This window comes from Gymnogyps californianus, chromosome 29, assembly GCF_018139145.2.
Source record: "Gymnogyps californianus isolate 813 chromosome 29, ASM1813914v2, whole genome shotgun sequence".
Lineage (NCBI taxonomy): Eukaryota > Metazoa > Chordata > Aves > Accipitriformes > Cathartidae > Gymnogyps > Gymnogyps californianus.
The window spans coordinates 1,826,714-1,848,812 of NC_059499.1; positions in this window are offsets into that span (position 1 = coordinate 1,826,714).

A 22,099-nucleotide genomic window follows, 5' to 3' on the forward strand; every position below is an offset into this window, starting at 1 on the left:
CCCGTCCTCTGAACAACCTCCAACACACACACACACAGCTTCTTACCTAGAAGTACACAGCATCCCTGCAGCCCAAGTGGCAACTGGCTTTTCCTGAGCATTGAGCTCAGAAAAAGGACAAGACACAGAGACTACAGCCCTCTGGAGAAGTCTCGAGAAGAACCAACCAGTGCTTCTGCCAGAAGTTACAGCAGAGATGAAGCTCCAGCACAGCCATGCTGCTCACAGACAGACCACTGAAAACCAGCATAAGTTTAAACATTGGATCATACCCTCTAGGCAGAGCTCAACACCGAATGCTGTAAGCCATCACTATCTTCCTAACTAGCAGCTAGGACATGTAGTTACCAGCATGGGGCTCACACAACCTAACATCAGTAATCAACAGAGCAGATGTTCACATCTGGCCCCACTGCTGGAGTCCCTTCATTGTATTGCATTTCACTTTGGGATGGCAGGACTCAATGCCTCCAACATACTTCTGTTGACTGTCACAGATGTGCAGGGCACAGATGGGGATGCCTCTTCAGTGGACAACTGCAAGTGGAGACATAAACCCGCTCTTTCTGCATGCTCCATCATCTTGAGCTGTGTACACAACACCTGCAAGTCATCTATGCAAAGATAAGCCTAACTCGATCATCAGCCAGAGCTTTAGCGTAATTACGAGCTGTTTAAGCCTCAGGTTCAGGCTTCAGTAATGACTTTTGAGGGAACTAACAGTATATAACAACATGACTAATGAGGCACTGTACTTAGTATATGCAAAGGACCTCATTTTGAGTACCTACCTACAGCACCTTTTGACGATGAGAACCTGTGCAACTGGGTATCTTCTACTAAGCAGATAGTATGTCTCTTATTTGTGTACCGAAAGTTTTAATTTAGCCTACCTCAGAAAAGACCTAAGGAAAGGAGAACATTTTGCTGCCTTCAGGAAACCAAGTACCCTTTCACACTGGTATGAGACATAAGCTTGGTGTGGGGGCAGCTCTGCATTTACCAAAGGCCAGGCATGCTGATAAAACACCTGAGAACAGGCCCCGCGCTTGGAGAGAAATGTCTTTTAGAGCAGTTTCTGACATGCATGTAACTCCCTCAAACAGCGTCTTGTGCCCTCTGGACACATGGGCAAAAACTCCCAGTCTAATTTCTCCTCTGACAAGAAATAGATAGAGAGGGAGACACTGCTGTGATAAATCACTGCTTCAGTGAGGTCTCTGTCACTGCCACACATGATGTCCTCATGAGCAAACTAAAGGAACAAGATCCAGCCAAAGGCAACACCATTTTACGAGGTCTTCTGGATGCTTGTAACAAGGTTAACCTGTCAGGGTAAGTTCAGTGGCATCAGCTCTGCTCTTCCATTAAGATCCGTGACACGAACTGCAGCTGCTCCACAAAGATTAACAGAAATATAAGAAATATGGCATCTCCCTCAGGAATGCAAGAAATAGCTCTGTTGCAAGGCAGCAGCAAAATATCCAGAGACAATGACCAGAGGCTTCTAATTATCCTAGTCTATAATAATTAATTGAAATGAGGAAGTAAATATGCCATATGAAGATGAAGGGATGTGTCGAGGGGGATTTAACAGGGCATCTTCCCCAGCTGTGGACAAGGACAACAGGGGAAAGTCTTCTCCCAGCTGAATGATGCCTGGGAAAGGAGCAGGGAAGGAGTCCAGCCTCCAGTGAGAAGAGGGGCAGGGGTGGACCAGGCTGGTGTTACTCACTCGTGACTCAGCCACACTGACAATATGAAAAAAACCACTAAAAAAAACCCACACGGCAAAAGCTGTGAGTCAAAGAAAAAGGGCGAGTTGTGGGGGTTTTGTTTGGAGAACCGAGGAGATGGTCTTCAGGAGATCAAAACCCACCATGAAGAAGATGAAAAGCTTGAATTTGTTTAGATGTCATCCCCAGAGCAGGGCTGGAGAAATGGCCATAGAGCTGTATTTCTGTGACGTGAACTAATTAAAACCCAACACGGAAGTGCAAGTGCTAAGGCAGTTTCCCCGTTTCAGAGCCCCGCAGCAGACAGAGACCACACAGATGCCTTCTGAGGGCCACAAGCACCACATTGACATTGTACACCATGGCATGGGATGCTTCGACCTGACACAAGGGAACTGGAGGAACACACATGTAGCAATGATAAAAGGAGCATGCTACCATCACCAATGCCCCCATGTGAGGCCAGCTCAAAGTTATGGTGCACGATTCAAATAAGTAACTGTGACACCACAGGAGAACACTGGAAGGTGGAGAAGACAGCCAGGTAGGACCACTTTCTGTGTGTCCCGTTTCTTGTGTTCTTCTCTGGGGAGTGGGGAGGAGGAAAGAAAGATGAAAGCTTTATTCAACGCATCTTGAAAGTTTGCACAAAGGGAATCCTGTATTTGAACAGCTGTGGTCAAACAAAAGCGTGGGCTGGGCTCAGAAATAACACGTGGAAATACAGAACTGAGAAATACTGACCTTTGCTGAGTCCAGTGCTCTTCTCCATCTTCTGCTTCCTCAAGCTGTTTTCTGTATTGCAGTAGCTGGGTAAGAGCTGTATGGACAGTATCTTCTCTGCACTGGCCGTTTCCAAATCTCTATTTCCTGCTAAATTGCATCATCAGTGCTTTCTTCACCTTACATTTTTTCCTCTTGTTTTTGCCTTGTCGCACCCGATGTTGCTTTTGCCCATCCCCTTCAAACACCCATCTCAATTATGAGCAAAGTCATTATGAGGGTCACAGCCTGGAGGGGTGACTCCACCTTTGCACCCCCGGAAAGGGCTTTGGAAGGGGCTGGGGGGAGTCTAGCCCCCACCTCTTACTGCTGCTCTGCTACCCACGCTCACTTTACTGGGCACTTCCCCAAGTTTCTCACGTCCCCCCATTCCCCCGTCCTTTGCCAGGTTCACCCAATTTCCACCATCCTCTTCTGCAGTCTCCCTGCTCCTCCCATGCTTTCGTGTGCATTTCTTCCTCTCTCTATTGCCATCCCTCCTCAGACCCTGTGTCCTTCCACACTCTCCTCCTGCATACAGAGATCTCCCCCCAGATGCTCACCTTCATGGGACACATAGCAGCCTTTCTCTGCGCAGAAGTAGTGGAAAGCTGAGGAAAGGGCGTCCCTTACCCTCTCACAAGCACCTCTCTCCACCAACCACTCGTCCTTCAGCTCCGTGGCTGAGATGGTCGCTGCCAGAGACCCCTGACAATTGGAAGACATGAGCGTTGGAGCAGAAGCCAGGCTGTGCCTTTCCTCAGGCACAAAGGTGATGCAGTGAGAGGGGGGCTGGAGCGTGAGAGCTCAGAACTGTAGATTTCACCAAGGTCCTCCACTAGAAGTGTATTCATCTCATTGTGATTCCTCATTTATAATTACACTGAGACCTAGCAGTTCACTGGGCTTACAGTCGTATTGCTGGTGCTCCAGTTGCTCAGTCATGTGATGCCCGGGCAAGTGCCTTACGAAAATTCATCAAATCACACTAAAGCTTTTATCATTCAAGACTGCAATTTCAACAAGAAAAGAGAATATGCGGTGGATGTCGAAGGACAACTACGCTATCATCAAAGATGAGCCGTGGAGCGTGCAGCCTTTGTGAAGTTTTCCCACGTGGTGCAGATGAGACAATTTATTGTGGACCTTTGCTGCCCTAAACCTTGTACAATGGCTTCATCCATCCAGACTAAATAAAACAGGTGCAGCCCACCCTGGCTTTGATGGGGAAAGAGAGAGGTCCTCATCTTTATTCTGGAAAAATAATGACATAAGACTGCCAAGGTCCTGAAACAGAGACACTATGCCACAATTTACACACTAAATACAATATGAGCTAAGGTAGAGATTGCCTTCCTGACCTCGCTGGCCACACAACGATGACTTCAAATGTCCTCACATGTGCAAGAGGGTGCAATCATGCTTTTTATATACACCATCACACACCATTTTTCAGCAACACCCCAACGTACAAACCCATTTTGTCCCTTTATCGGCTTGCAATATTGAGGTGAAACAGGCTCCTGAGCCCAGGTGCAGGGTTTGGGGCACCCCCAGGTGAGGCTGGTCAGGGCCATTAAAGCCCATTGGTGCTGTCAGGGCCCTGGCACAGACACATGCTTTTCAAAAGGGACGGTCACACATAAATGCTGCTCAAAGGCAGGCAATGGCAAACATGCATGTCCCTTCTACATGTGGCTAATGTTTTTCTGCATCATTATATCTTTTTTTGCAATGTATTGTGAAAGCATAGCTCATCAAACACTTTACATGTAGACAATTTTCAAAAGCCCTGTCTGGCATTCACTGTAATGAAAGGCAGGATGTATCTGCTTAAGCCTATTGAAACATTTAATCACAGATTGGCTTGTCTGAGAAACAGCATGCAAACTGGAGAAAATGTTCAGATATCTATGCCTGTGTGTATGACAGGACTGAAACTGAGGCTGGGCATGCACATTTCATTTTGCCCCTAAATTTGTAATTTTAAACCCAGGCAATTTTCATCCCTGTTCTGGGGCTGGCTACATAACCCAGACCTAAAGAAGCTTCCCAAGTCGCTCTTAAATCAGGTATTTATCATGGTTCATCTGAAGCAGTTATTTTAGAGAGACACCCCAGGGAGGGATTCAATTGGCTGTTTATAGATGCTTAAAATACAGCCACCTGCATTTCATCCAGGCACCCAAAGCTCCCTTTGCTGTCAGTGGAGGTAATGGGTGCAGGTCATGTCATCCTAAAGTAGGCATCTAAAATAGCTTAGATGAATCTTAAATGAACTCCATTCCCAAATGTAATTTAAAGATGCAAAAAGATAGCAAATGTATTGCTTCCTTTAGGATATGTTCTCCTGATAGATTCTACTCCTTGTTAAATGTCTGAATCATATTTTGAGCTTGACATTGCTGAAAATCTTTCATCCCTGAGTCTTATTACATCTCTGCCTGTTATATTAAATATTCCTCCACTCACATTCTTTGCTAGGTACATAAATAGTGCATGCAGTCAAGTAACTTCCCAACCTTTCCCTTGCATTGCCTCCTTTCCTTTTCGTGCTAAATCCTACAGAGGCAACAGTGCCTGGAAGCTGTTCTTCTAATATGACATTTCTTAGCTTTGTATTTGTTTTCTTTGGAAAAGCCAACATTGGACATGTAAAAGAAGGAGCTCTGGTCTCCACTACTTGGAAATTTTGCTAGCCACTAGCATTTGAATTGATTGGCCACCAAAAGAAAAAACCTGCCCCAAGGGCACAGGCAGAAGGCCAGACAACATCTTTCTTTGTGCAAGAAAAGGATTTGATAGTGGATATGAAGCAGGGGAGGCATAAGGGGACTTCTTGCGCAAGCACAGGTCTACACTCTAAGCAAGCATAAAGTCTTCTGTCCCATCTCACCTCAGCATCTCCAGGCACTTTGTACGCCCATAAGTCTGGTGACACTTTCAGATTTTATGGTCTCTGCCCTTGGCTTGGTCTGGGTCAGCACTTTAAATTTCAACTTCAAGGCATGTACATTCAGAGACAAATCATGCTGTTTATTTATGACACCTGGAAACAGCTGGACTGTTCCTGTTCAAAGTTCTAAACAGCTTTTTTTTTTCTTTTTCTTTTTTTTTCCTCCAGGAGGATTACCACAGAGCAATACTTTCTGTAAGTTTTGATCCACACCAAAAAATTATCTGAACAGAAGCCATTGTGCAGCTTTGGAGGAAGCAGACCCTGAGGTTGCTGCAAGATTAGCGATCTCAAGTCATGCCACCAGCCTGAGAAAAGCTGCCTCCCTCCAAAGTGTGGTACAGCTCCTGCAGCATTAGGAAATAGCACTGAAATAGCAGCCCAGCCCAGATGCAAACCTAACTTTGTGCCTTTAAAAACCATGTGCAAAGAGGGATCAGACGTGAGGAATGTGAAAGGGTTTGGAGAAGAGACAGCAAGATGTCAGACCTTCTGAGAAGCAAGTTGCCATGGAGACTGGCTCGTTTAACCCAATAAAGGTCAGGCAACCCTTCACATTCAAGCTAATTTAATTAAAGAGGTAGGAAGGATGAGCACAATAAATTGGCACAGACTTCACATTGGGATGCTGTTCCTAAGGCTGGGCAGGATTCACGATGCCAGGCTTTGGTTGGGCATCTCAAGCATCACAGGGCCATTTGTAACCAAAGCTGGCCCCTGGAGAGGGAGATGAAGGACCAGATGCAGAAGACACCTTGGGAGGATGGGGGGGAGATGGCATTTGCAGTGCCTCTCATCAGGCTGCCACAGGCACATCTCTCCTAGGATGAGGGAGCTTCCAGCTGCACTAGATGCTTTTCTTGATGGGCTCCTTGCCTGAGCCATTGGTAGTGTGGCTTTATCTCCTTTCTGAATTTGAAATGTGGATAAAGCAAAGCTGGCAAGGTAATTATTCCTCACTGTCAAACATTGCTCTTGGTTTGCTGTCTGCAGACAGCTGGAGAGTGATGAATCCCTTTGTGTTTGCAGCAGCCTTGGATTTGCTCCAGGAAAAGGTGCAAACAGGCAGGGAAGTTTTACATTAACATGCCCCATCGGCATAGATTTCACTGTTACTGCATCTAAGCTGGAGAAAGGGGCTCATCTGAAGTGAGAGGGCAGCTAGGGCCCAAGCGTGAAAACAGCTCGGTGCTGAAAATGCAAACCTTCAGCATAGAGAGTTGATGTCAGACTCTCAGAAGACATCACCAGGCTCCCAAAAAATGCTGTGCCGTATTGAAAGCCTGGTCCTTAATGGCATGACTTTGAGAGCTTTCTCTGCTATAGCAGGGTCACTGGGAGCTTTACGTGTTACCACTGACCACTTCCTTCCTGGCACACTGCCTGCAGCTCTTCACCTTCCATCTGAACGTGTGCTCCCCATACAAGGGTTAGAGCTGCCATCTGCTCACTCACTCCCCTCCTCTCTCTTTATCTCTCTGACCCCTGATACCTGTTTCTGCTCTAGTCCCTACAGTAACACACAAACCCAGTCGTCTCCAGACAACTGGAGTCGTTCTTGCTCCCAGCACATCACCAGGGCTGTCACAGGGCACAGCCACCCATGGCAGAAGGCGCTGTGCCGCAAGCTCAGGCACGGTTGAACTGTTTCCAGTGCTAGAGTGGGAGGATCACCAGAGCATCTCACTACTGTTTATGGTCTCTGTCCCTCTGCTGATGGCCACATGGCATGAGGGATACTGTGCTCTTGGATGGAAACACACACACACACACACCCCCTCAGCTGAGCTCTCAATACCTTTAAACCATCACTAACTGGAAACAGCTCACTGTTAGTGGCTGAGGCCAGTGTGAGCCAGTCCTCCTCCTCCCCTCCCAATATAGAGGTCAGCTTCAGGCACAAATAAACCTGCACCCTCAACTCCAAAAGCAGCCCTGGGCCACCCACACAGAGATGCATTTTTAGGTAGAAAAATCCCATTCAGTACATACCTCTTCCTGTTCATCAACCACAGGATCTGGTTTATCGCTTAGTCCAGTCTTTTAGCAGCTCAGGACCTGTTTCTGTGGCAGGAAAGGCTCTTTCTTGTTTTTTTCTGTTTAAAAAAAAATCTCTTTCCCTTTTCTGAATCTTGTCCAAATTCATTCACTGGCCCTCTGCCTCTCTTCTGAATGACTCCATGGGAGTCCTTGAGTCTCAGCATTATTATATTTTATTTTATATAGCACAATAAACATACGTGGCACTTTTCACCATACATCGAACAGCAAGGTCCATTTTCTGATGAGTGTACAATTTGATTCAGAAAAACACTATACATAAAATGCAACAGTCTCCTGGCCTGGATAAGCTGAACTGTACTGGTGAGGAGACTGAAGGCTCTTTGCTGTATTTCCTCAACCCGTAAAATTGAAACAAACAGAAGAAATCCCTGTCTGTAGATGAGCATTTTATTTCGAACGGCCCCTGGTGACAGCACCCCCAGGAGCTGTTCAGATTTACGCTGATTTGTCTCTCTGCCACTTGTGCCAGGCACGTCTTTCAGGTCCTGATGGGTACATTGGTCCTCACAAGCAGCAGCAGCGATTCAGGGGTCCTGCTCCACAGGTTTTCACCAGCCAGACCACATCAGGTACCCAGACAGCAGCCACTACCAGGAGAAAGCAGAAGAGCACAGGCAGGAAAAAAAATGCAACCAGGAGAAAGGAGAGCTGCTTTTCTTGGTGGAAACTGTTAAAAACCACCACCTTGGAAGGGCCAAGTGGGGCACTCTGGGACAACTTCAGCAAAGCACAAAGAACCAAGCTGGGGAGTCCCTTGAGAGGGAAATGGTGGAAGAGAGGCCAAAAGCAGTTCTCCGAGCACTCAAGTGCTCTCTGCTGTATGCCCAGCAAAGCACAGTACATTAATTAATTAGTGAATTGGATAATTTTGGAATCAGTATAAGAATATCTATTGATGAAGGACAAATAATTAGTTGTCAGCATCTCACAAGTTTTCCAAAGACTGCTTCCTCTGGGCACAGCTACACTTATCTAAACAAATAAGGGTGAGTAAATGCAAGGCTCAGATAAACAAATAAGAAATGCAGTGCCTAGAGGCATTTGTGCTTCCCCACAGGTACACTAGATGAGCTTAATCCAAAGCCTTTTCCTCCCTCAAGCCGGTGAAAATCTCTCCCAGGGTTTCAGAAAACTTTAACACTAACCTGACCTCAGCACTGCTCTGAAAGCGCAAGGTGCCAGGAGCCAACTGGTGAGATTGCTATGGCTTGTTTCCCCTTGGCTATAACAAAAGCCGCGGTGCCAGTGCTGTTTGCACCATGGATAAGATGTTAATGCCATGCAGCATCACAGAGGTGACGATGTTAGAGCAGCCCTGGGATCGCCTTGCAAGGAATCACGACAATTGTTCATTTCTGTGCCGCGCTGAGTATATTCTCAGAGGTTGAGCTGATAAGCCTAAATCCATTTAAATTTTCTAAAGCACTCCTGGGCTGGGGAATTCCGTACTTTTCAAATCACAGGGTTCAAATTATCTCAAATAGCTAGGCAGATGGGGGGTTTGTTTGTTTGTTTTTTACAAAGTGACCCAGTGTAGAAAGTTCAAAGATCCCCCATGACACAGAGGATTCACACTGTTTAGGGAAACAGGCTATTGCCCTGGGCAGCAAAACCACAGGGGCTTTTAAGGTTTCTAAAAGGACATCGCTGGTTGATGACTGTTACCTACAGAGGAGCAATCCTCAGAGGCCATCATGTACAGAAAAGTTATTGTAAGGCTGTTGGCACAAAGCACATGAACACGATGCAGTGACCTGCCAGAGCAAGGTGTTCCAAGCACAAATGTTCCTTGGATATGACTCAGCCGCTGCACTGTGAGGTTACCTGCACACTTTAGGGCCTCAGGTACCCCAAATTAGGCTCAGTCCTGCACACCTCACCCATGTGCACCAGGGCATTTTATGGGGCTCCTCATGGGGGCTGGCTCCCCCCTCTCCCAGATGCACATCCTGGTGACCTTGCCTCGCTACACACATCTCCAGTTGGGACGCAAGAGCCCAGCTCGGTCACCTGGCTATAAGAGACACTCTCCCAGAAACAGACCTCTCCTGGAGAGTTTTAGTGAAGAAAATCAGAATATAAGCACACTTAGGAACCGATTTGGTTGCTAAGGGACATTCATGCAAAGCTCAACCAGGAAAACCTAAAGCAGGAGGGAAGCCCATGGCCTCTCTTCCCCCACCTCCTCCCACGCTCGCAGGTCAGCCACCCTCATGCCCACCCACAGATACAAAAATGTATCTGATCTTCTGCCCATAGAGGCTGCCCCCACAGATAGAGGGGGCCACCAGGACAGTGTCCTCATGGCCTGGGGGTGCAATTCCGAATGAGAATATCAGAGCAGACCTGGAGCACATTTCCAGGGTCAGCCGCAGCCCAGGGATCACCAGACAAGTCCAGCTCAGTTCAAGAAGTCAGAGAAGGAAGATCAGCAAGGTGCATGGCCAGACAGAGGTATACCTGCAGCAGAGCTCAGGTATGAACCAAGGGCAAGCGTCTGAACCTCACTGCAGCTCCTCAGCAAAGGGCAGGAGCTCTTTCTCACAGCTTATCTATTTTCCCAGCAAGTTGACCCAAGGTTACACAGCTATGTTGTATTAGAGCTTGCCTTGAACCCAGGCAGCCAAGCCCCTGGGGTGGGGGTGAGGGTGTTGCAGCACCTTTGGTGCACTCAGGGCTCTGACACTGCAGCTAGATCTGCATGTGAAAATAAAATTAGTGTATCACTACCACACGCAATTTCAAACCCGCTCTGTAAATCAGCAGCCCCAATCTGACACCAACCTCCTGCACTGTCCTGCCACTCACAGATCATAGCCAGGGAGGCAGTTTCGCCTACCACAAGCATCATGCAGCCTACAGGGCTCCTTCTGACTTGTTTCCAATTAAAAATGCTCCACACCTGCTGGACTGTGGAACATATCAACACTGCAGTGCCCCTGCCTGCAAGGTATCCCCCATTTTGGAGACCAGCAGGAAACTTGGGTGTTGATCCTTCAGGGCTGAAACGGCAACTCCAAAGAGGGCTGCATGGCAGCTCTGCCAGCTCATCCCGAGTGCCAGGACAGCTGCTGCCCACACTGAACAGCTCCACAGGCACCCATGGTCACGCAGCGTTTCTGGGAGGACCCAGCTCTATCACGTTATTTGGGCAGTGCTGTGCTAGGCAGAGGCCACTGAGGAATAGATCCAGTAAAAAGAGCCCAGATGGAGTCACGAGGCTCCCTGCCCAATCTTCACAGGTCTCGTGGGGACTTCCCAGTGAATGCATTCCCCTGCCATATCCGCAACAGGAATTAGCGGCTCTCCCTGGTAGTGGTGTGAAATGGGGTGAGAGCTGATGGCAGCAAGTATCTGAACCTTAAACCCTCTGTTCATCTGGATACCTGGACCTATGCCACCATCCAGAAGGAAAACTGCTCGGACTGCTTAGGGTTGAGACCAGAGTGGAGGTCCCTGTGTCACCACAGTGGCCATGAATCAGTGCCACCTGCTGCTACGTGAATGTGGGACTGTGGTGCTCTCAGCGCTCCAGCAGACTGAGAGTTTGAACACATACTGCCAAATTAGTTACAGAAATGTAATCACATCTATACACCAGAGAGACTGCTAACGGCTGACGAGTACGAGGAAGGCGAGGACTGGAGGTGTGCAGGAATGCAGATGGACTGGGACAGATCTTTAAAGCAGTTCAGTGTTAATTGTTGGGAGAACTCCCCAGCTGATCCTTTTACTAGTGCTGGATTTAAGCTATCTAATGGAGGGGGGCGGTTAGAGAAGTTCATTTTCAACAATTGCCACTTCACATCCTGCCTCCTTACCTGAGGAGGAGAAAGTATTTCATTATCTCTGTTATCAAGAAACATCTTCCTGCTGCTTTTAAAATGCAGAACAGGAATACCAATTACAATGCCTGGCTTTCCTCCACTGAGACTGCCAAGTTAACTGCTTCCATGTGGGAGTGAGTCTGTGCCAGTGCTTGTATTCCTGTTATTCCTGGTAGAAATAAATAAATAAATAATCTCCCTTAATTCCTCCAGACAGACAACTGCTTCACAGAACTGTCAAGCTGTCACTCTCAGCAGAGGCTTCCAAAAGGGACAATGTCAAGTGGCTACATGCAGCCCCTGATACATTCTTGAGGCCAAACAGCACTGTCTAGCCAGCTAGTCTGGGCTCCCAGGCCAGAGACAGGGATGCTCCCCATGGAAATCCTTTGTCCTTTCTACAGCCCTGGGCTTAAATTATGATATATTAGTGACATGTAGTGCTACAAGGAAGTCTGTGCAGGAAGAAGGTTCACAGTGAGAACTGGAGCCTACATGGACCATGACTGACCTCTTTCCCATGCAACCATTGTGTGTATCTCCACCCCTTTACTGCCACTGCACCATGACAGTAGGAGCTTGTGGAGGGGTATGTGTGTGTGTGTGTTGGTTCACTACACAACATCCACTCAAGAAGCACTTGACCTCTGCAAAAGAAAGAGTCATAAATAGTCAAACTGTATGTCTCGGTTCTCCTTGCATGATCCTCTGCTAATAGACTTTGCACCTTGGCATCTGTTTGCAATGCTCTTGGGGAACCTGATGAAAAGCAGGGAAGGGAGCAGATGAGTAGCGTCTGTTGACCCGAGGCACCAGGCTATTAGGAAATGAGACAGTGTTTAACACATTGGAGAAAAAAGCGTGGGAGACGCTCTGCGCAGCAGGATGACTCCCAGGCACGCGCACACACATACTCAGATGTTTTATAGGGCAGCGGAATCAGCATTCACTTTACAACTGACCTGGATTGCTAATGCAATGAAGCCAAGGCCCTAGGCACTGCTCAGAGGGCATGGTAACCAGCGCACTCTCGGGGCGATGCACACTCACGTCAGTCCCGTGTCCGCTCCAACGTGTGATCTGAATGGGGTCAGACATCAGGTTTGGTGGATTTTCCGCAGTTGGCGAAGTCCTTTAGAAAGCAGCTTCAGAAAAGAGAAAGGAAACAGGATCCAAAAAATGACTCAGGAGGAGGAATTAGTAACTCATTAGCTCTGGGGTTTAAGGGGAGAGTTTACCGGTCCTGTGGACCAAGGCAACATGCAGCTCATACTAATCCAGCCTCTTTCAAGTGGCAAGGGAAACCACTAAAAAGAAAGAAAAAACCCTTTCTGGATGGATTGACTCCCACCCAAGGGTGGGAGCTGCACTGCTGGGAAAGCAGAAAGAGATGGTGTGCCCCCCTTCAGAGGTTTGGTGGCAGTTGTGATTGACCAAGACACTCTGAGAGGAGGAATCAATCCTTATCTTTCACAGTATCTCAAGCTCAGATGTACCATGGCAGATGGTAGCTAGCTCCACTACCTTGGAGCATTAATTTTGAAATAAACCCCTTTCTTTCATTTTGGACACAATTTGTTGCTGATGCTGTTGCAGTACCACAAGTCCATGTTCTCCAGAATTTCTAATGGACTCTGAAGCATGAGATTCAAGTCAACAAAGCAGGTTGTTGTGGTTATTGCTCTGCTACTGGGGTTTCAGCAGAACACACTGTGTTCAGGGCCAGGCATAAATATCACCTGAGGCCAGTGTAGTAACAGCCCACTTGGGCTTTTGTTAGAAGTGCTGGGATACCACAGGAGATGCACTGTACACCTTCTGAGATCACTGCAGGCCAGGCAGGATACTCCAGAGCATCTCAGCACCAAAAGCTTTAGTGTGAGCAGTTGAGCCCCAGACGTCAACGTTACTATGAACAAATCGCACCCCGAGGTCTATTCGTAATATTGACAAGGGGTTGGCATCAGCTGCAGACTCCAGAGCCTTCCACTTAATGGACTGCACAACTGAGTCAAGGCCCAAGACAGCACAGAAGAGGGAGCATTGCATGTAACATAGGTGCAAAAGATATGTCTGTCTAGGGTCTGGCACTGTGAGCAATGCTACCTCTTTCCAGCAGCTTGTCCAGAAGGTCTCTGGGAAGTCCTGTCCATACCGACCTTGGGGATGTCTTGGATACCCAAGATTATTTCAAATGGCTCTAAATGCCTCAGCTAATGAAACTCAGTCAGGCCCTGAATCCTCACCCCTCACCAGGGGACAAAAATCAAGTCAGGCCAAACCGGACATTGCATTTGTTGGGCTGAATCACTCGCCAGACTCCAGCAGCTGCATTGACTATGTCTCCATTGACTGCAGTAGGGTGTTTGAACACCCAGCACACACACAGACAACCTCAGCTGGGTGAGTGATTATAGGTTTCCTCATCTGCAAACTGAACATCTCTGCAGAGCTCCCAATTCTGAAGGAAATTTAAGGCATCTACATTTACGTTGTCTACTCTTAGCAAGATGAATCCCTCCTCCAATGCAAAATGCAAGAGCCTTCACCTCTCTGCACGTATCTGCTGTATTTTCCACAAACAGTCAGAGGAATAAAATGGGAACGAGTCATGAAGAAACTTCTTCCTGTAACAGTAACACACGAGCAGGGAGATGCATGTTATTCAGCTTAGTTACTGGCATGGCAATGTCAAAAAAAAAGCAGCCAGCAACATAAGCCAGTGTCAAAGGTATTTATGACCTTCACCCAGCAAAGATGCATGGATGAACCTCTGCAGCATCCTCTGCTGGCCCAGCAGTAGGATGCTCCACGCTATGAAGCTCTCCTGACTCCACCCTTCTGCCCCAAAGCTGGTAATTATTTCTTTCTGCAGAGATATCCTCTATGGTTGCTGAAAACAGCTCTCAGCTATTCGGGATTTGCTTACTGATATCTTTATCAGGCTTTCAATACATTCAGCCCTTCCAAGGTGTCCTGGTTTCGGCTGGGACAGAGTTAATTTTCTTCCTAGTAGCTGGTATAGTGTTATGTTTTGGATTTAGTGTGAGAATAATGTTGATAACACACTGATGTTTTTAGTTGTTGCTAAGTAGTGTTTATGCTAAGTCAAGGATTTTTCAGCTTCTCATGCCCAGCCAGCAAGAAGGCTGGAGGGGCACAAGAAGTTGGGAGGGGACACAGCCAGGACAGCTGACCCCAACTGGCCAAAGGAATATTCCATACCATATGACATCATGCCCAGTATATAAACTGGGGGGAGTTGGCCGGGGGGGCGGATTGCTGCTCGGGAACTAACTGGGCATTGGTCGGCAAGTGGTGAGCAATTGCATTGTGAATCACTTGTTTTGTATATTCTAATTCTTTTAGTATTATTATTGTCATTTTATTATTATCATTATTATTGTTTTCTTCCTTTCTGTCCTATTAAACTCAAACTATTTATCTCAACCCATGAATTTTACTTTTCTTTCAATTCTCTCCCCCATCCCACTGGGTGGGGGGAGTAAGCCAGCGGCTGCGTGGTGCTTAGTTGCTGGCTGGGGTTAAACCACGATGCAAGGGTCTGAGTGTTTCACCTGTATTCCCGATCCTCAGCTAGATCCATGCAGAAATTGTGTGTATTGTTTGGGATGCAACAAATAATAGCTGCCTGTAGGTATTCACCTTTTGCTAAATGAGTGTCCAGACATGAAATCACACTAGATTACATAAAATAGTAAAACCATATACAAAGAGTGTAAGAAAGATACATCTTCATGTTAAATCCAATCTAATTCTGTATTTGGTGATCTGCTTTAGTTTTGCAAGTCGTGGTGACTCAGTGTCTGCTAGCCAGATCTAGGCAGATATTTGAGACAGTTCTGTGTCGTAGCACTGTGGGACTGCCTTTTCCAGTGCTCTGTTTTATCTGCATTTTAGTATATCAAAGATTTTTTATCCTTTTTTACAGAGCTGTTTGCTTTGCTGGCTGAATTCAACAGGAGGAGGGATGGAGGAGTTTGAACTACTGAGCTTTTACTCGACCCCAGTGTCTCTGAGCCCAGAGAGGGACTTCTCACAGGCTGGTATAGGCAATGTTTCTCTCAGGTTTTAGTTCACTCAGTCTGGCTGCTGCTAAAATTGGACATCAGCCTTCAGTCTCAAATAGGAGAAGGAGTAGAGTTCTATCGCTCAGGAGTTTTAGCAACAGTTTTACTGGGTTTTTTATGTATCCAGTGGTTTCTTTACTGCATATAAACTTGCAAAGCTTTCCCTTGTAATGTTTTTACAGCCAGCCCAATGCTCCCTGACGTGTTTGTAATGAGCCCCATGTATGTATAATTTAGGATATGTTTAATCTCTCTCCCTCTGTAATAAAAAATTTACTGTTTTGGTTGGTTTGGGGCTTTTTCTAAAATACCATAACTTTTGTTTTTTCCAGGCTGACCCAAGAATCCCATGTGGTTGAGTCAGACTGCTGCAGTAGGGATAGGGAGTAATTGATGTACCAGAGATGATGACCTTTGTTGGGCTGAGACTGCACCTCTCTGTTATTCCTTTTTTTTTTTTTGCTTGAAGTCCTATCTGCATGTGGTTTGTTTGCATTCAGCCTGAGATGGATGGTGCATGGATTTAATGAGGTCGTGTTTTCCCACCAGTTCCATTTGTAGCCATTTAATGTTCAGCTCTGAGCAGCAGATTGAGTTAAAGGCTATTTAAAAGTCTGTGATGCAGACAAGGATTCTGCCCAATTTTTGTTCTTTTACATATTTGTTAATAAGCATCTCCAGGGTAAAGGTAAAGCCCGTGGTTCACTACTTGGAGAAGAAGCCAATTTGGTACTCCTGGATTATGCTGTCACTGTTGAGATACTCTGAGATCCTGCTCCTGACACGCAGAGCAAGTGCATATCCTGCACAAGGGTAAAAACATCATCATGGCAGTGTTAATGCTGTGAAAATTCAGGCAAACCTGCTGTTCTGCTGAAGCAGAAACATTTTATGGAGACACTGAGAATGGGATGAGCATCAGTGAAGAAGAGTGATTCTTCCCTACACTGACTGCGCACAGGGAAAGCCTGGGCTCAGGTTCCATCTTGCAAGATCTGAGATGAAAATTTCTGCTTGGTGTCTTGCACAGGATGCAATTCCCTGACTAAATGGAGATGTCAGGAGCTATTATGTACCTGTCCTGGTAATTGCACAAGGAGAGATCTTCTAGCCAGGAGGCAGCTCCATTCGGATGAGTTTGGAGATGTCTGTATCTCCAGCATGTCAACCTGCATCAGCTGTTTTGTAACCTTAAAGGCTTTCTGTGGCTACCCTTGGAAAGCACCTAGGAAAATTAATTCCACATAGGCCTGGGAGCATAGCCTATACATGTGCTGTGTTGTTCCCTCAAGCACCGGCAGTGATGGACAACAAGCACCTGAAAATCTGCACGCTCCCCCAGGAGGTTAGTACCTTTGCTATTGAAACCATGGCTGTGGCAGACACCATCAACCCTCTGATGTTTGCACCATGGGCCCTAGTCTCTCTGTTACTCACATATGCGGGCACAGTCCAGCCTCATCTACTGTTTCACCATGGCAAAAGCATACCAGAAGTCAACAACTCCCAACCCATGCACAGCTCTCCACCTCAAAGCTAACAGCAGGCTTAGGTCTGCAGGCAATGCACCCAGCTCCACACAATAATGCCCAGTTGTACAATACTTGAGCCACACACACTCTTCATCCTCCACATGGCTCATGAAAAATTGCACCTACAAATACCCCATGCACACCCGAAGCACACAGAGCGTGTGGAGAAAGTCAAACATGGCAGCAAGTGGTACAGTGACATGCTGTACAGCTCTGAAAATCCTGGCACCTGCGGTGCAGAGGCTGAAGTACAGCATCCAGCAAAACACACTGGCATCCAAGCCACAGGGCAGAGGCACTCCGCACGCCCACGACACACAGTACACACCTCCACACGTGCACTCTTCCTACAAGGGAGTCAGGACTGTGAAACCAGCTACTGCTATTCCCAGGAGTCTTTTGTTTAAAGGCACCATAAAGGAAGAGCTCTCTGCCGCATCTCTTTGGACTAACTGCCTTTGAAGCAATTTTACTCTAGGTTCCCTCTTGGCTACTGTCAGGTTGTTCATTTTCTCTGTCAAAACCTTTTTATTCACTGGGAATCTCAGCAGGGTTCTTCACTTGTTAATATTGCTGATTAAATTTCATAAGTCTCTAACGTAAATATTCAAAGAGACTTTCCCTCTTCCCACCATTTAAATAGCACAGACCACGCATTTACATACAACTTGTACAGGAATGAATTGGACGGGACTAAATCAGAGCTGCTTGCACAGGGCACACACAGCTGAGGACAGATATGATATCCAACATACATTCCCAAGCATGCTGGCAAGACCCCCAGACAACCCTGCCTGGCAATGCTGGACTTCCCAACCCCACGGGCACTGGTGACCTGCCTGCTTAGCTGCCCCTCCTGCCCTCTGCAATTGCTACCTATCAGAAAGGATGCAGGAAGCCTTGCATCTGTCTCCAGGATATCCTGGCTGAAGTCCAGTCCTCACAAACCTGCGCAGGGTAGAAGCAAAGAAGGAAGAAGGTGAGAAAACCCTCCTGTACATGTTGCATTTCATTACAAATAGCAAACCTCTGTGCTTCAAATGATGGCTGCAGGGCAGGCGAGCACACCATGAATCAGGGCTTGGCACTTCTCCAGCCATTAGCATCTATTTCCTTTGCTGGCTCCAGACTCAGTCTTGGTAGGGGAGACCTGGGAAAGCATTGCACCCTCTGGCCCAATGAGCTGTTCTGTGGCTGAGCTGGTGATTTCACACTGGGGTTTCCTCCCCACCATCACCATCTGCTTATCTTTTTCCATTTACTACTTCATTCGTCTCCCTCCTGTAGTGCAAGGCTCTGGCGTGTCTCCGCTGCCCTGAAGACCTCATGCCAGTGGTGGGAGAAGCCAGAGCTCCCTCAGACAGGAGCCTGACTGCAAGGGATGGAGCCCTGTCCCAGCACTCACATTGCAGGATTCATTTCTTTGCAGGCTACAGCAATAATTCCTCTCCTGCTTATAGGAGAAAGCTCACACTCCTTGAAGGGCTTTACCTCTTGTGTTAATAGGAGTTGCTTAGGGAGAGCATTTCTAAAGAGGGGCATAAATCTTTGATGAGGGTTCATGAACACACCGAGCAACGCCCAGCGAGCTGAGAGTTAAACGGGCAGTGAGGCTGCGGGAAGATTATTTCCTCAGCCCCATCCTACTTTGTTGTTCAAACTGCTGGGACAACAGAGCCCAGAAAGCAAGAGGGGTAACTGAAGTGAGCCAGAGCCTGCGCCTCTCCTTGTTCCCTTACAGCATCTCACAATTATCATTAGTTTATTATCACCTGATTCAGTGCTATATTTTCTCTCCTCTCCCTCACCACCAAGTCTTTCTGTCTGTTTCTGGACAGAAGGAATGGCATTCTTTTCCCTGGCATACGAAAGACTATAAAACCTAGTAAGTATCGATCTCAGCTTCAACATCATCAGCCAAATACTGACATTGCTTAAACAAAGGGGAGCACAGGCACAGCGTGTCACTCCTGCTGCTGGGGACAGCCACAGGGAGGTATGGCGAGATGGAGAAAAGCTGTTATTGATTCAGCTCCACATTGCAAAGCCCTTCCCCTTCCTGCATTAAGGGCTAATTTTAGGCTGGGATGATTTGATAATGTGGTAATGTTCATCATGCAAACCCATTTCGTTTCCTGTCCAAGGTGGACAGACATGGGGAGCAAGGCTCCAGCGGAGCAGAGCAGCACTGGGTGTTGGGCAGCAGCAGGGTCAGCACAGCTGGATGCCATCACAGCTTCATCTTGTGCCCTGCTGCTTCTCCACTGATGTCTCTCCCTCTCCCATCCTGTCCTCAGATGCTCTGGCTTCCCTCCTGTCACAAGCGGGAGGTCTGGATGTAGGTGATGACACCTCCAGAAGAACCAGCCCCTCTCCAGCAGTGTTGCCTGGTGCAAGCAAGGCCCCAAGGGGCCGTGCATCCTGGCAGAGGATGCCCAGACCATGGGGTGAGCTGAAGTGCACTGGGGTGCTCCACAGATTTGTGGCCTTCAGTTTCTTTGCACAGCAGCTAGGGCATGAGGTCAGTTATGAACCCAAGGCTTGTACTGAAACCAAGTTGGGACTTGAATCCAGAGCAAATTCTGTCATCACAGAGCTGACTCCAGTGAATCTGTGTCTAACTAGAACAGCACGTGCAGGAGTCTGGAGCCAAGACAAGACTCTGCCCTAAGCTGTTCCCTGGACAGCTGTGGAAAAGCAGGGCAGTACTTGAGACATTGCTCAATGAGAGGATAGAGCAGCAGAGCAAACTCATCCCAGGGAGCCTGCCCTTCCTTACCCCAAAAGAGATTTCACCAGTAAGAAACACCGCTCAGAGCTGTGCTGAAAGTCCACAGTATGCGTGGCACCGACCAGGCTATCCACAATATCCTAGCCCATAGTAGGAGCCTTGGATATCTGTTTATCTATATCAGGAGATGAACAGGTAGTGTTTGGTCCCTCCTTCCTGCTGCCACACCGCAAGCGCTGCAGAGCAAACAGCTGCGAGAGATGTCGGGCCAAGAGGAGCTGCACAAAGTAGATTATTCTTGGCCTTTCCCTGGACACGCAGAAAAGATGCAATGCTTTATCACTGCAGGACAAATCACAGTCCTTTCCACGGGCTCCTGGGAACAGCAGGGGAGGGCAATGCTCACATCTCACCCCAGCATCACACCTTGGAGCCAGTGGAGCTGCAGTCACCCTCATCTGTATGGCTTTGCCTGATGCTGCAGCTCTGATGCCAACTGAGTCACATTCTCATCAGACCCTGACTTAAATGACGGTGCAGAGCCTTGATGCTGTCTGGTCTGAGCAGGGCGAGGCTGCTGGCACAAGCCCAGCCACTGGCCCTGCACACATCCAGCAGAAATACTGCAGACTGCCTGCAGCTAGGCAGGGGAATTAGAGATGATGGAGGAGCAGGGACTGGGCAGGAGCCAGCGGGAAGGGATGCGGCGAGCTCACAGCTACCTCATACAGCATCCTTCTTCCTGAAGGGAAGCACCAGAAACGTGGGGGAAGCATGTCCCTCTCTCATCCTGCCACGCTCAGCCCAGCCCTGCTCCCCTCCCCACCACTGTCCTGGTCACTTCCAGCCCACTACCCCTCGAGGTGCGCTCATAAGCCCAGGCTTCTCCTTGCCCTATAGGATGTGCCATAGTAGGGGTGGGGGAAAACAGCTCACGGAATAGACAATTCTCTCAAAAGTCTGGGTGAGCTCATCTGATGCTTTGCACACCCAGAGGTCCAGAGCAGAGCTGCACCGTCATCTCCTGGGCTGGGCTGTGGCTGTTGAGCCTGCATGACATGGGCTGCAGGCGGGCAGCAGAGCAGGGCAGCTCCACAACAGAAGGTGGGCCGGGAGCCAAAGGTGAGGACAAGGCAAGTGAGGGCAGCAGCCACACTAGCAAAGGGCATGCTCCCATAACAGCCCAAACAAGAAGGGCAAATCAAGCAGGTTAGGGTCAGGACAGGCTGGGTATGGGGCTAGACACAGGCAAACCTGCCATGTAGCTCAGTCAAGGACCAAGGGCAAGGGCTTGAGCTTAAATGCAGGTCCAACAGGTGCACGGGGGGAAAGCTACCTACCAAAAGTTTCTTGCAGCTTTTTCTCACAACTGAGCTGTTTTCCCTGCAGTCAGACCCAGCACAGTACAGATGGCCCAGCCCCAAGGAGGGGGCGAAGAGGCTGCCCAGTTCAGTGCCATCCAGACCCCAACCATGGGGGATGCCCAGGGTCTGGAGGTAAAAGTGGAGGAAAGGGGCAGCAGTGGCAAACTGGGGATCCCCTGCTGTGCATGCAACAGATGCCCAGCTCCAGGACTGGTCTCGGGGCTGTGACAGCCCGCGCCAAAGTGATTCAGTCGCTTGGACTGCTGTCCAGTCCAACGAGGCTGCACAGTCCCTGCACCACCACGCTTCTCCGGCAACTCTTACAGCTTCCACCTGCTCATTTACTCCAGTGCTGACAATAATGGCCTTGCAAGCATCACCCCATCTTTGCAGAACTTCTAAAAATTTGGCATGGGAATATGGAACAAGGAAGAAACACGCAGGACAACTGGAGAGAGGCAGGTTACACCAGCAGAGCTCCTTAATGATCTGGCTGCTATCTTGTCGACACTGGATTGGTGTAGAGCCTGTGTTCAGAAACCAGAGCAGTGTGAAGAGCAGCACTTTTTCCCCAGGGCTCTGTCCAGCCCAATCTTCAGCAACCACAGACCTGAGCATCAAACCCAGAGTCAAGTTTCAAAAGCTCTGCCATTTTGGGGGTGAAGAGAGATTTGGTTTCATCATTGTTTGGACAGCCTTATTCTCAGCACTGGCTGCCCCAAGACCAACAGCATTTACCTTTCAGCAGTAATCTTCTTGACTCTTGGTATCTGGAGGCATCATTCCCAGCCAGGGGAAGGCGGAGAGGCAAAAAGTCTCTGTGCACTCAGGGCAAGCTGGGAAACCACCATCTGAGCAAATCTGGCTAACTCGCAGCTACTGCGGGCACAAGTGAGCTGTCTGTGTGAGGAAGATTTCCAGGACTCTCCCTCCCATTGCCTTCCGTGCACAGACCCCTGCTCAGGGACATCCACTAGCTGACACCATCCTGCTCTGCTCCCACTTTCCTGAGCTGCAATGAGCTTTGTCCCCGCAC